This window comes from Esox lucius, chromosome 3 (assembly GCF_011004845.1).
Source record: "Esox lucius isolate fEsoLuc1 chromosome 3, fEsoLuc1.pri, whole genome shotgun sequence".
Taxonomy (NCBI): Eukaryota; Metazoa; Chordata; class Actinopteri; order Esociformes; family Esocidae; genus Esox; species Esox lucius.
This window is the reverse complement of record NC_047571.1, coordinates 33,025,501-33,039,869: the sequence shown is the minus strand read 5'-3', so window position 1 is coordinate 33,039,869 and position 14,369 is coordinate 33,025,501.

Here is a 14,369-nt window from a genome sequence, read left to right as displayed (position 1 = left end):
CATATTCAAGGAAAGCAATGTCATCCTCCACGATCATACTAACAGGGTCACATTCCAAATCAACATATGTTAGGAAATCTGCATTTCATGAAACCTTTACTATCCCACATAAATGACAAGCCAGGGTTTACTGGTCAGCTAACAGGCCTCCTCCGTGAAAGAGGAAGACCACAGGACTCTCTGGTCTTTTTAAATCTCTTTAGAGGGGATCTGAATAGCAGGAATAGATTTCTAGAGGGGATCTGAATAGAATGTACAGATCTCTATAGAGGGGATCTGAAAAGCAGTTACAGATCTCTTTAGAGAGGATCTGTAGAGCTGGCACAGATCTCTACAAACCAACTACGTACGTACTACAAAGTGGAAACTACAAATCAACCAACAAAGTTTGCATGAAACTTAAATATTTCCTGAAGACAGGGATAGAAGTGAGAACCAACATCCTACAGATTGCTATCATCTCTACCCCTGGAGGCAAACTGACGACCTACAGATCGTGAGCCAGGAACACAATACTGAGGTAACTCTCCAGACACGACAGATAGCCCTTTCTCATTGAGTTTAGCATCAAGTGAGTGTAAGTGAGGAGTTCCGACGCCAACCTTGGCCTGACCTGGCCCTTTCGACGGTCGCACGTGACGTTCCCCCACGACGATATTGCGTCTGTCCAGGAATCAGTACGCTCACCATGTCACCTGCAGCTGTTACGGTCGCCATGTCACTGGTCTCCACGTAGATGTATTTCTGTTCAGTGTTAATACCTTACAGATTAGGCACACCGGCACACTTCCATGACTGATAAAACCATTTCCAGTGGAAACCCAGATCATACACCGCTCCTGGGTGATATTATTCTGATCATATGTTATGATTATTGGTTATTATCTCCTCCGTCAGACAGTATAAGTCAAATACAAACTACTAAGTGGTGCCTTTAAATAAGGTATGCTGTTTGTGTATATGCTTATATGTATAACGTGTGTGTGTGTAAAGTATGTAAGAATGTGTAATGTTTGTGTGTGTGTGTGCATGTGTGTTATGCAAACTATGTAGCCACCCCCCTAGTCTTAGTGTTGTTGATGTTGTTTTTTTTAACCCATCTCAAGGGTGGCAATGGTTAAACTTAGCCATGTTTGCGGACACTAAATAAAGAAAACCAAAGAGTGGATAACAATTCCACTTGGCCATCATACAACACAGGGTGAGGAACTAGCAACAGTGGAAAATCATTGACCTAAGTGAACCAACAGACTAGCATTTTCCAAGCCAGAAACAGCACATGGGAGATGATGCCTATCTGCTGTTCCTGGGCCAGTTTGACAAGGACGGTCCCTGGATGGAATGCTTCAGTCTGCTGCAAGGCCTTACCCACAATCCATCTCCCTAATATCACGTAAAAAATGAAGAGGCATGGAATCCTGTTGTTAGTCTTCGTTTGGACGTGACCGGGGATTGAACCCTGAACCGTCCAGTCTCACAGACAATATAACCAGGGCCTACGAGTTGGGTGGTCCAAGACGGTCTGGGTTAGTGGTGCATTGGACTGAGCTCTGTCAGACGCTCCCTAACCCGACCACAGCCTGCCTTACATGGTCCTGGATGTGAAAAGCGACACCTCCGCTGTTGGCCATGTCACATTCCTGTGCCAGCGCTTCTCTCTGATGGGGACCCCCGCAAACAAACACGTGTTGGCTCATATGGACACGCCTGTCATGACTGTTTCCAGCATGTGGCACCACAACATAGATCATAGCTGCTCATAAATCAACACCCACTATTCATGAGGTGGGAATACTGACAGTTGTTTTAATGTAGGTGTCTACAGAGCTCCGCGGACACACAGCGTCTATAATGGCCTCTTAAAACCGACAGATCATGTCCTGAAAGTGTTTATGAATTCAGTAGTATATGTATATATATACTCTCACCTAAAGGATTATTAGGAACACCTGTTCAGTTTCTCAGTAATGCAATTATCTAATCAACCAATCACATGGCAGTTGCTTCAATGCATTTAGGGGAGTGGTCCTGGTCAAGACAATCTCCTGAACTCCAAACTGAATGTCAGAATGGAAAAGAAAGGTGATTTAAGCAATTTTGAGCGTGGCATGGTTGTTGGTGCCAGACGGGCCGGTGTGAGTATTTCACAATCTGCTCAGTTACTGGGATTTTCACACACAACTATTTCTAGGGTTTACAAAGAATGGTGTGAAAAGGGAAAAAGATCCAGTATGCGGCAGTCCTGTGGGCCAAAATGCCTTGTTGATGCTAGAGGTCAGAGGAGAATGGGCCGACTGATTCAAGCTGATAGAAGAGCAACTTTGACTGAAATAACTACTCGTTACAACCGAGTGCAGCAAAGCATTTGTGAAGCCACAACACGCACAACCTTGAGGCGGATGGGCTACAACAGCAGAAGACCCCACCGGGTACCACTCATCTCCACTACGAATAGGAAAAAGAGGCTACAATTTGCACGAGCTCACCAAAATTGGACAGTTGAAGACTGGAAGAATGTTGCCTGGTCTGATGAGTCTCGATTTCTGTTGAGACATTCAGATGGTAGAGTCAGAATTTTGCATAAACAGAATGAGAACATGGATCCATCGTGCCTTGTTACCACTGTGCAGGCTGGTGGTGGTGGTGTAATGGTGTGGGGGATGTTTTCTTGGCACACTTTAGGCCCCTTAGTGCCATTTGGGCATTGTTTAAATGCCACAGCCTACCTGAGCATTGTTTCTGACCATGTCCATCCCTTTATGACCACCATGTACCCATCCTCTGATGGCTACTTCCAGCAGGATAATGCACCATGTCACAAAGCTCAAATCATTTCAAATTGGTTTCTTGAACATGACAATGAGTTCACTGTACTGAAATGGCCCCCACAGTCACCAGATCTCAACCCAATAGAGCATCTTTGGGATGTGGTGGAACGGGAGCTTTGTGCCCTGGATGTGCATCCCACAAATCTCCATCAACTGCAAGATGCTATCCTATCAATATGGGCCAACATTTCTATAGAATGCTTTCAGCACCTTGTTGAATCAATGCCATGTAGAATTAAGGCAGTTCTGAAGGCGAAAGTGGGTCAAACAAAGTATTAGTATGGTGTTCCTAATAATCCTTTAGGTGAGTGTATACACACAGTATCTCACAAAAGTGAGTACACCCCTCACATTTCTGTAAATATTCAATTATATCTTTTCATGTGACAACATTGATTAAATGACACTTTGCTACAATGTAAAGTAGTTAGTGTACATCTTGTAAAACAGTGTCAATTTGCTGTCCCCTCAAAATAACACAACACACAGCCATTGATGTCTAAACCGCATTGGCAAAAATGTTGTACACCCCTAAGTGAAGATGTCCAAATTGGGCCCAATTAGCCATTTTCCCTCCCCAGTGTCATGTGACTCGTTAGTGTTACAAGGTCTCAGGTGTGAATGGGGAGCAGGTGTGTTAAATTTGATGTCATTGCTTTGGGTGCCCATGCTGACCACTGTCCACTGCTGAACTCAAACAAAGAGCAAGGTGTGTATGAGTCACTTACATGGAGAACACATGGCACCAGGATGCACTATGGGAAGAAGGCAAGCCGGTGGAGGCAGTGTGATACTTTGGGCAATGTTCTGCTGGGAAACCTTGGGTCCTGCCTTTCATGTGGATGTTACTTTGACACGTACCAGCTACCCAAGCATTGTTGCAGACCATGTGCACCCTTTCATGGCAACGGTATTTATTGATGGCATTGGCCTCTTTCGGCAGGATAATGGGCCCTGCCACAAAGCAAAATTGGTTCAGGAATGGTTTGAGGAACAAACAAGTTACAGGTTTTGACTTGGCCTCCAAATTTCCCAGGATCTAAATCCAGTCGAGCATCTGTGGGATGTGCTGGACAAACCCGTCCGATCCATGGAGGCCCCACCTCGCAACTTACAGGACTCAAAGGATCAGCTTCTAACGTCTTGGTGCCTGATTCCACAGCACACATTCAGTGGTCTAGTGGAGTCCATGCCTTGACTGGTCAGGGCTGTTTTGGAGGCAAAAGGGGGACCTATACAATATTAAGCAGGTGGTCATAATGTTATGGCCGATCGGTGTATATACAGCTCTGTAAAATATTAAGAGAACACTGCACCTTTTCTTTCTTTTCCAAAAAAATGAGTGAGGAACAGAAGGGGTTAAAATTAAGAGACCACTGCAAATTGAACGCTTCTGTTACACTTTTCCTCACTTTTTTTGGTGGAATGGCTGTAATGGTGAGAGGATTTTTTAAAATATGTTTACAACTCCAGTTACCCCCAGAGAGATTGGGGACACAACATTCAAGAGGTGAGGATTTAAATCACGGTAAGATATTATACACCTTGACAAAGACCAGGAAGAGCTGGGAGCAGTGAAATATTGATGATCCCATGAGCTGGTGTTCAGCTAAGCAAATAAACTGTCAAATTCTTCCTCCCTTGAGGTGCCTTGTTTGGCCTCTCCCGGTCGTCGGGGCAATGACTTAGGGGGCGTGGCGTCACTCCTTGGAGTAGAGCCGGCTGTATTTCTGAGGAGCCCTGACAACCCGTTCGTTGATCCACATTCGTACGTGCTACGTTTGCCCCAGTCTAACCTATAATCCGCTCAGTTAAATGCCCAGTTTGTATTGTCTGTTTTTTGCCTTGTTTCCCTGTGACCACAGGATTCCACAAGATGACCCCCGCCGGCTGGTGTATCGACCTCCTGCCTGCCCACGACTACTCTGCACCTGCTCCTGCCCTCGAACCAACCCCACTACTTCCCCAGCCTTCCCCGCTCACAATAAATACGTATTGTTTCATCTCACTCGTCCGGTCTGCATTTGGGTTCCTACCAGTGCTGACAATAAACATTCCCCAGTTGTTTGTTAGTTTGGATCACATGTCAGTCTAAAAGCTATATTACTGTCCAAAAATATACAAACAATAATTTCCTCAATTTCCTAAACAGAACCACCTCTAGAAAGTCCTGGTTCACTTGGTCCTTTTTGGTTAAAACCTGACTCTGATCGAAGCACATATGGCAGCTTACTATGGAATACGTGAGTAAACTGTTTTTAATGGTTTATTGACAAATGTGAGTTGATACACGTCAGATATTGTTGCTGGAGGGGAAAGAGCCAGAAAGAGGTGGACAGGAGGGAAGCTAACATTTACATGACATCGGAGTCATTCGGGCAGACCCTTGAGTAGTGAGAGCGTACATTATAAACGTTTGTTCTGTGGGAATCGAACCCCCAACCCTGATGTTGGTTATCACGATATGCTAAAATATAACTGATGTACAGAGCTACAAGACACAGTGGAGGGACTTTGAACTTGCATTAAACCTCTGGCTGCATCAGCGTTAGTGTTAGCTAACAAGCTTACATTGGCGTAAAGTCTAGAACGCGTGTCTCATCATTTACATTGTTACATCCATCGAGACTCTTGAGGATGATTGTCTCCTTATCTAGCATCGAAATGGTGAACCTGCTCTTCCCTTGTTTGAAGAATCCCCTGTCTGTTGAATCAGTCAATGAGTTATATGCAGTGCCTCTAAAACAGAGGGCAGGAAGCAGTGATTTTCAGCTGCAGTCATGACACTGGATGCTAATTGGGTCTGAGACAAGTAATGTTTGGCATGAGCACTTCTGTTTAATTGTTTCTACAACTGGGGGAGAATACAGTAATTAATGGAATGGAAAAGAAGGCTTTGACTCTGGAACACTAAAAATCCCTTTAGCTCCTGGGTTCCTTTTCACTTTCTTGATAATATAACTTTTTGTTTGTTTTGTTCTGTTCTCTGAATTGCCCCATCTTCACACAACGGGCCTGCCGTGCCAGTCCGATTCAACGCCCTTTCTCTCTCATTTGGAGTGCAGATCTTGTTACTTTTGCCCTCATCCGTGTTCCTGATCACTGTCCCTATTTAAGTTACATCTTCCTCCTTGTATCTTATCAGTCATTGTTTTGGGTTCCATTCCTTTTTGTAATCTTGTTCAGTGCTTGTTTTAGATTTGTTACGTCTTAGTTCTTTTTATTAAAAGGAATCCATTCTCCTTGCGCCTGTGTCCTGCCTCCAGCAAGCAATGTTACATAAACCAGTTCCAACCCAGGGTTTCACACCTCCTCGTGGAATGGATACCGTCATCCCCGACCGAGTCAGTAAGGTGGAAAATCTGACGTAAAACGTCTGAGACATTTAATTTAATCTTTGAAATCCTTCCGAGGCATTCAAGTTCTAATGGACATGACAAGGAATGTGTTCGACGTTTGTGAACAACGCTGACTAATCTGTTCTGAGATGTCGGCCGTTTGTTTTTAATTATCTTGCGGGGAGCTGTTGTGCCAGGATGAGAAGGCACACTATAATGACACGACCCTGGAGACCCTTTCCGTTCCACCCTGCCTCGCGCACGCAGACGTGTGGAAGCTCTAGCCTGAAACCTTACATCCAGAGGGCTTTGGAGAGTCATCTGCATTGAGAAAGAGGTCACACGTACGAGCTGCATTTAGATGTACCATTCTACTGAAAGAACAGTGGATCCAGAACATTCCCTACAGTTTAAGATTTCGAGTTGAGACCGGGTCCCATCCAAATCCGCCATCTGTTTTGTTCCTTGCAGACACGTGCTGACCCATTTTACGGCTCGGTCGTTGATTCTCACTGCTCTACGTTTGTTTAACAGAATCACATGGTCTACCTCATCAAACACCTTTCTGAGAGCCAAAATGGCCGCCCGTCTGCCTCCTAGCTGATGTGGAGCAACACGGTGCCCTTGGTAATTACTGGTAAAATAACATTATTTGTTCAGGGCTTTGTTCCAAAAGTTGTGACTTTAAAAAACCAACCACTATGTGGTTCAAGTATACATCTGCAGCTTTTAATTCAGGGTGTATTTTTGGGAGGTTTTCTTTCTAAAGGAGGAGAAAACATTTAGCAACTGTCAGTCTGCTTCAACCAGATCATCTCTGGGGCCTTAAAATAAAATTATCTGGATTAAGCCCATAGTTTTCATGCTCCAACTCATTGCCTTTTTCTACAGAGGAATGCCACTTGCAACTAAGTGAACTCTTTGTAGTATCTAGAAAAGCTATTCAGACTTTCTGCAACCATGGCCTAATCCTGTCTGAGTTATTGAGATTTTTATGAGCAATCTAAAGAAGTCACATCCAAGTTGATGGTCCAAAGTTGGATGATGGCAAATAACTTTTGCAGTTTGATTTACATTACACCATTGGGGCATGGAAATATTACATTGATGTGAATTATTTGGTAAACAGGTAAAATAAATATTGCTCCCCCACATCATAATATTGATGAGAATAGAACAGAAAATTGTAGGGGCAGGTTCCCTTCTACACAGTTCAACCAATTTAACGTCACCATGAGGAAATCACATCGCAGGCTTTTCCGATTCCCTTAAAATAAAAAACGGAGCGTCCGGTTGTCACGGCGACGCGGCCTTCCGCATGGCTCCAGGTGAGCCCCAGATAACCTGTCTGGAGGTGCTTAATCACATGGCTCGTTGCTGTCAGAACCACGGTAGCTTCGTTCTCCCGCAGTGCTGCCTCAGCAGAACGAGGTCGCGTCCTAAATGGCACCCTATTCGCTCAGTGGTGCCCTACTCTGCCCACAGCCTTATGGGTTCCCCTACAGGCTCAGGACAAAGATAGGGCACTGATTAAGGACGAGGTGACTGATTGGGACACAGCCATGCCCCTTATTCGGGCCTGTTCGGGTCACGTCAGGGCCTTGGTAGTTGCGTTCACCTCCAGGCTGCCCTCCACTTCTGATTCCAGAGATCACGTTGTGTGTAGGTGGGCGTGCGTGTGTGTGTATACGTGTGTGTACGTTGTGTATGTGCGTGTCCGTGTGTGTGTGTCATATTTACAAATGCTGTCTTGATGGTGTGTGTTTACCCGCGTACAGTCGGATCCCCTAGGAACCTTTATCATCTATTCATCATGTTGTCCCAGTTTAGGATCTTTATCTCAGGATGGAGCGGTCTGTTTAACACGCAGGTCCTGCTCCCCCCTTGCTCCTTCCAGCCCTCCCTCCCTCGCTCCTTCCAGCCCTCCCACCCTCCTTCCATCCCACCCTCCCTCCCTCCCTCGCTCCTTCCATCCCTCCATCCCTCGCTCCTTCTCTCCCTCGCTCCTATCTTTCTCTCTGTATGCCTTTACATTGTCTTTTTCTCTTTTTAATCTTTTTCATTTTTTATTCTGTCTCTCTCCACTGTTTCTCTCTCCCTCTTTCTCTTTTCTCCCGCACTCTTGTTCTCATTCTCCCCCTCTCCCCTCTCTCTATTCTATTTATCCCCCTCTCCCCTCTCTCTATTCTATTTCTCCCCCTCTCCCCTCTCACTATTCTATTTCTCCCCCTCTCTCATCTCTCTATTCTATTTCTCCCCCTCTTTCCTCTCTCTATTTCTCTCCCTCTCTCTAACTACCTGTATTAAATAATCAGATATAACCCTGATATGTTACAGTATTACATTGGAACATTTTGAAAAATGATATAATTGGGAAATCAGTTTAAATAAAAAATTGTGTTTACAACCCTGATATGCATTAGTGAATGATTCATTCATTACTGCACTTTTTTAATGCAATATAGCAGATATAGTGGCGTATTACTGTCCCATGGCTTGTCTTATAAGTAGATTATGTAGAAGCATCTTCGTATTATTTCCAGACAGGAACAACCCTGCAGCGATACACACGTGTCCAAATAGATACATACATGATGGAGCGTTCGCAACATTTAAATGAAATGTTCTTGGCTTCCGCCTTCTCGCCTCGAGAAAGAAAAGAGGAACTGGTGGACACTCCCATCATCTCTTTCCTCTTTCTCTTTCGCTCTCCCTCTCTCTCTCTCTGTCTTGGTCTCTCTCCTCCCTTTTCCTCTGCTACTAATCTGCATTTCTGAGCAGATCATTGTATCACCTGGGGGTTCAGAAGAGATCAGAGCGAGGGAACAGGAGCCAATTTCCAGATGGCGTTTCCAATGCGTGACATATCCTCAATTCGAGACGGAACACACCACCATTTTCATTTCTACACAGTATTCATCAGCCGTAGGTAAGAAGATGACACGCAGATACACACACTCCCATGCACGCTCTCAACCACCCAGACGGAAAGCGTCCAGTGGTGTGAATATTAACATGTGCACCTGCTGAACAGGGCAATGTGGCGTGTCTGATGGAGCCCTCCACTACACGTCTGATGGAGCCCTCCACTACACGTCTGATGGAGCCCTCCACTACACGTCTGATGGAGCCCTCCACTACACGTCTGATGGAGCCCTCCACTACACGTCTGATGGAGCCCTCCACTACACGTCTGATGGAGCCCTCCACTACACGTCTGATGGAGCCCTCCACTACACGTCTGATGGAGCCCTCCACGACACACGTCTGATGGAGCCCTCCACGACACACGTCTGATGGAGCCCTCCACTACACACGTCTGATGGAGCCCTCCACTACACACGTCTGATGGAGCCCTCCACTACACGTCTGATGGAGCCCCCCACTACACGTCTGATGGAGCCCCCCACTACACGTCTGATGGAGCCCCCCACTACACACGTCTGATGGAGCCCCCCACTACACGTCTGATGGAGCCCTCCACTACACGTCTGATGGAGCCCTCCACGACACACGTCTGATGGAGCCCTCCACGACACACGTCTGATGGAGCCCTCCACGACACACGTCTGATGGAGCCCTCCACGACACACGTCTGATGGAGCCCTCCACTACACACGTCTGATGGAGCCCTCCACTACACACGTCTGATGGAGCCCTCCACTACACACGTCTGATGGAGCCCTCCACTACACACGTCTGATGGAGCCCTCCACTACACGTCTGATGGAGCCCCCCACTACACACGTCTGATGGAGCCCCCCACTACACACGTCTGATGGAGCCCCCCACTACACACGTCTGATGGAGCCCCCCACTACACGTCTGATGGAGCCCCCCACTACAGGAGGCCTGACAGGCTCTGTGCCACCAGGTAGGAAGATTCTCGTTCAGGTGGGTACCGTCCTCTCTCCAATCACTCCTCACATGCTCTATCACTCCTCACAACATCTATCACTCTGCACATCCTCCACTGCATCACATCCTCCATCACTCCTCACATCCTCCAATTACTCCTCACGTCCTCCAATTACTCCTCACGTCCTCCATCACTCCTCACATCCTCCAATCACTCCCATCCTCCATCACTCCTTCCATCCCCCATTACTCCTCCCATCCTCCAATCACACCTCCCATCCTCCAATCACTCCTCCCATCCTCCATCACTCCTCCCATCCTCCAATCACTCCTCCCATCCTCCATCACTCCTGACATCCTCCACCACATCACATCCTTCCTCCCATCACTCTTCACATCCTCCACCACATCACATTCTCCCTCCCATCACTCCTCTATCACCTCACCTCCATTTCAAACAGAAGGCCGGTCTCCATCTCATACAGGTTTTTCTGGGAGAATGGCTAATACATTTCTAAAATGCATGTTTACTGTGTTCCAGATATGGTGATTGGGTTCTCTCTTGAAGGAGTCGGAACCCCTATAGTGAGGCCTCTACTTCAGGGAGGAACATGACTGATTGAAGATCAGTTTGTCACGGTCACATTGCATTATTACAGGGCTGAAGGCATGTTTTCCCACTGTAATTTTATGTGACTCATCAATTACTGTGTTTAGCACATTTTGTTGTAGCATGGAAATACACTAAAAGATACTTGTCTCGTTTGGTATAGCGTAACACAGCGTGACACCTGCGTTTTCAATTAATCAATCATTCAAATGTATTTATAAAGCCCTTTTTACATCAGCAGTTGTCACAAAGTGCTTTAACAAAACATCCAGCATGAAACCCCAAGGAGCAAGCAATAACAATGCTGAAACACAGTGGCTATTAAAAACTGCCAAAGATGGGCTGAAATTTAGGATGAAACCTAGAGAGGAACAAGGCTCGGAGAGGTGACCAGTCCTCTTCTGGCTGTGCACATTTTAAGAATACAAGTTGTAATTATTAGTACACCCGAATGGTATTGAGAGCCCACCTGGCAAGACAGTGGCGATGAGAGCCCACCTGGCAAGACAGCAAGGGTGGACAGTATCAAGCCTCTCCGTTCACCTAAACACCCCTGGGCCAGACTACACCTAATTATAAACCGTGCTGTAGAGATGAGTCTTTAGTAGACACTCGAAAGTTTGCACTGAATCTGCATTTCTAACCTTAACTGGCAGATCATTCCTTAGTAGTGGAGCTCTATGAGAAAAGGCACTGCCTCCAGCTGTTTGTTTAGAAATTCTTGGTACAATTAAAAGGCCTGCATCTTGCAGATCGTAGGTTAAATGTAGGTATGTATGACTGGATCATTTCAGTGAGGTAAGAAAGCACGTTCATGTATTGATTTATAGGTTAAGAGTAAAACCTTAAAATCAGCCCTAACCCTAACAGGCAGCCAATGTAAGGATGCCAGGACAGGAGTAATGTGTTCAAATTGTTTAGCTCTTGTTAAGATTCTAGCAGCCGTGTGCAGCACTAATTGAAGTTTATTTATTGATTTATCAGGGTAACCGGAGAGAAGAGCATCACAATAATCTAATCTAGAAGTGACAAAAGCATGGATTTGTTTTTCTGCATCAGTTTTCTAATGGGCCCAAAACCAAACCTTGATGACCACCCAAACATATCTTTGATTTGTCAGAGGACAAGCCAACCACACATACAAACTGATATCTTTCAGATAGATAAGATTTAAACCTGGCTATAACATGTCCACATAGCCCGATATGGGTTTCCAGTCCCTCTAAGAGAAGGGAGTGATCAGTAGTGTCAAAGGCAGCACTAAGATCTAGAAGCAACAGGAGTTTGTTACACATCTGGAGCATAGGGAGCAATTACTTACGTTCAACATTGGCAGACCTTGCACAGGAAGTAGCTCCTTAAGTAGTTTTGTTGGAATCGGGTCTAGTTGACAATTTGTGGGTTTAGAACTCATTGCTAATTTAGTGAATGTGTTGAGCAATACAGGATAAAAAAAAAAGTGTCCTCATTGACACCAGGTGAGAGAAGTTCTGGTTAAATTCAGGACAACTGACATTTTGAGGACTTCAGTATACCTATTTAAGGAGGAGTCAAGTTATTTGTTTGCTAATTGTAATGATCTTTTCAACCAAAAAGTTTATGTATTCATTACTGCTGAAGTGAAGACCCACTTCACTTGTTGAGCATTGCTTTTTGTTTACTTTGCAACTGTATCGAAGATGCATTTTGGATTGTATTTGTGTGAGTGATGGAGGATGTGAGGAGTGATGGAGGATGTGAGGAGTGATGGAGGATGTGAGGGGTGATGGAGAATGTGAGGGGTGGTGGAGGATGTGAGGAGTGATGGAGGATGTGAGGAGTGATGGAGGATGTGAGGAGTGATGGAGGATGTGAGGAATGATGGTGGATGTGATGTGGTTGAGGATGTAAGGAGTGATGACCACGCATATTGTTTCCTAGTTATGGCTGACCTCAGTGATGAGTTTGCATGGTGGGACAGTGACTTACAGCTCTGTAGCATCCAGGACCCTCAGAACAAACAGTTCTAACAAGCTCTGCAGCATCCAGGACCCTCAGAACAAACAGTTCTAACAAGCTCTGCGGTTCTTTTCAGCCAGTAGTCTGATTATGCCGCATTTCCACTGGTGCTTTGCCCCAGTACCAGGGCTACTCCAGTGATTTATGCTAACGCTGGCTCTAGACATTTCTGTTTTGGCTATATGTTTTGTACCAAGGAGGGGCTCAGATGAGGAGGGAAGAGTCAATGCAATTTGGCTTTCCAGTTATGAAAAATAAAATGTGCAATTTTTCTGGTAGTAAAATAAAATACAAATAATAACGCCATGCTCAGTTTGTTTATAGCGCTCTGTACTTCTACTGAGTCAATGGCATCATACCACCTTTGGTCATTCCAACTCTTTCAGTTGTGGGTTTTGGCTTCCCTGTACTGTTGCCTTATTTCTTTATTTAATCAAGGATCTGTTTGTTAGATTGGATGAAACCCATCACCAGAAGCCTAAGACAAAGCAAATGATACACGTTGCTTTTTGAACAGCACAACATGAGTGTGTCAACCCACAAACCCCTCCCTAACTCCTAAAGTCCGGGGCTTGGCACCAAGTGAGAGCCGGGGCTACTCGGCCACGACCTACTGGCCGACTGGCACCGGTCCATGTCAGTGGAAACAGAATCTGCATTTGGAGTAAAACACCCGTGTTTGGCACCAGTGGAAACGAGGAAGTGAATGACGAGGTCGATGCTCTTGCACCTGATTCCCATGATAACACGGCGCTGCCGGAGAGATACGGCTCTGTCCCGAACCAAGAATGTCGGCGTGCCCTTTGAACCCCGCCGGTGGTTCTGCCTTCCATCCTCACACACCTTGTAGCCTGAGAGAACCACATCACAAAGGGGTCACTCCCACGGTCACTGTCGAGCCGTCATCCAGGGCAGCTTCAGACAGCGGGCTGGCTGTTCCTTCCACCCCGTCGCCGGCCTCCGGGGAGATGGGAGCAGGGGCCCCCAGGGAGATGGGAGCAGGGGCCCCCAGGGAGATGGGAGCAGGGCCCCCAGGGAGAGGGGAGCAGGGCCCCCAGGGAGAGGGGAGCAGGGCCCCAGAGAGATGGGAGCAGGGCCCCCAGGGAGATGGGAGCAGGGCCCCCGGGGAGATGGGAGCAGGGCCCCAGAGAGATGGGAGCAGGGCCCCCGGGGAGATGGGAGCAGGGCCCCCGGGGAGATGGGAGCAGGGCCCCCAGGGAGATGGGAGCAGGGCCCCAGAGAGATGGGAGCAGGGCCCCAGAGAGATGGGAGCAGGGCCCCCAGGGAGATGGGAGCAGGGCCCCAGAGAGATGGGAGCAGGGCCCCCAGATGAAAGGTGTCTTCCACCCAGGGACGTGTTGAACCCTTCAGCTGGCAGTCATGCTGACAAGGCCTGGATCCAGGTGCCGGTTGGTGGCGTATTACCAGCTGGAGGGTGTGAGATTGTGACATGTAATGCTGGCATAGATACACACACACACACACACACACACACACACACAGAAACACATACAGACATAAACACAGAAAGAGAAACCCACATACAGAACACATGCTGGGGTGCTGCAGAGCCACGGGGTGATTGGGGTGCTTTCATAGTGAGCTGAAAGGGGCAGGCATCCAACCATCAACCAGCCTCCAGTCCCCCACTCTGCCCCGCCCCCATCCTCTCCCCTAGGGTTTATCAGTCCCCAATCTGCCCCTCCCCATCCTCTCCCCTAGGGTTTATTAGTCCCC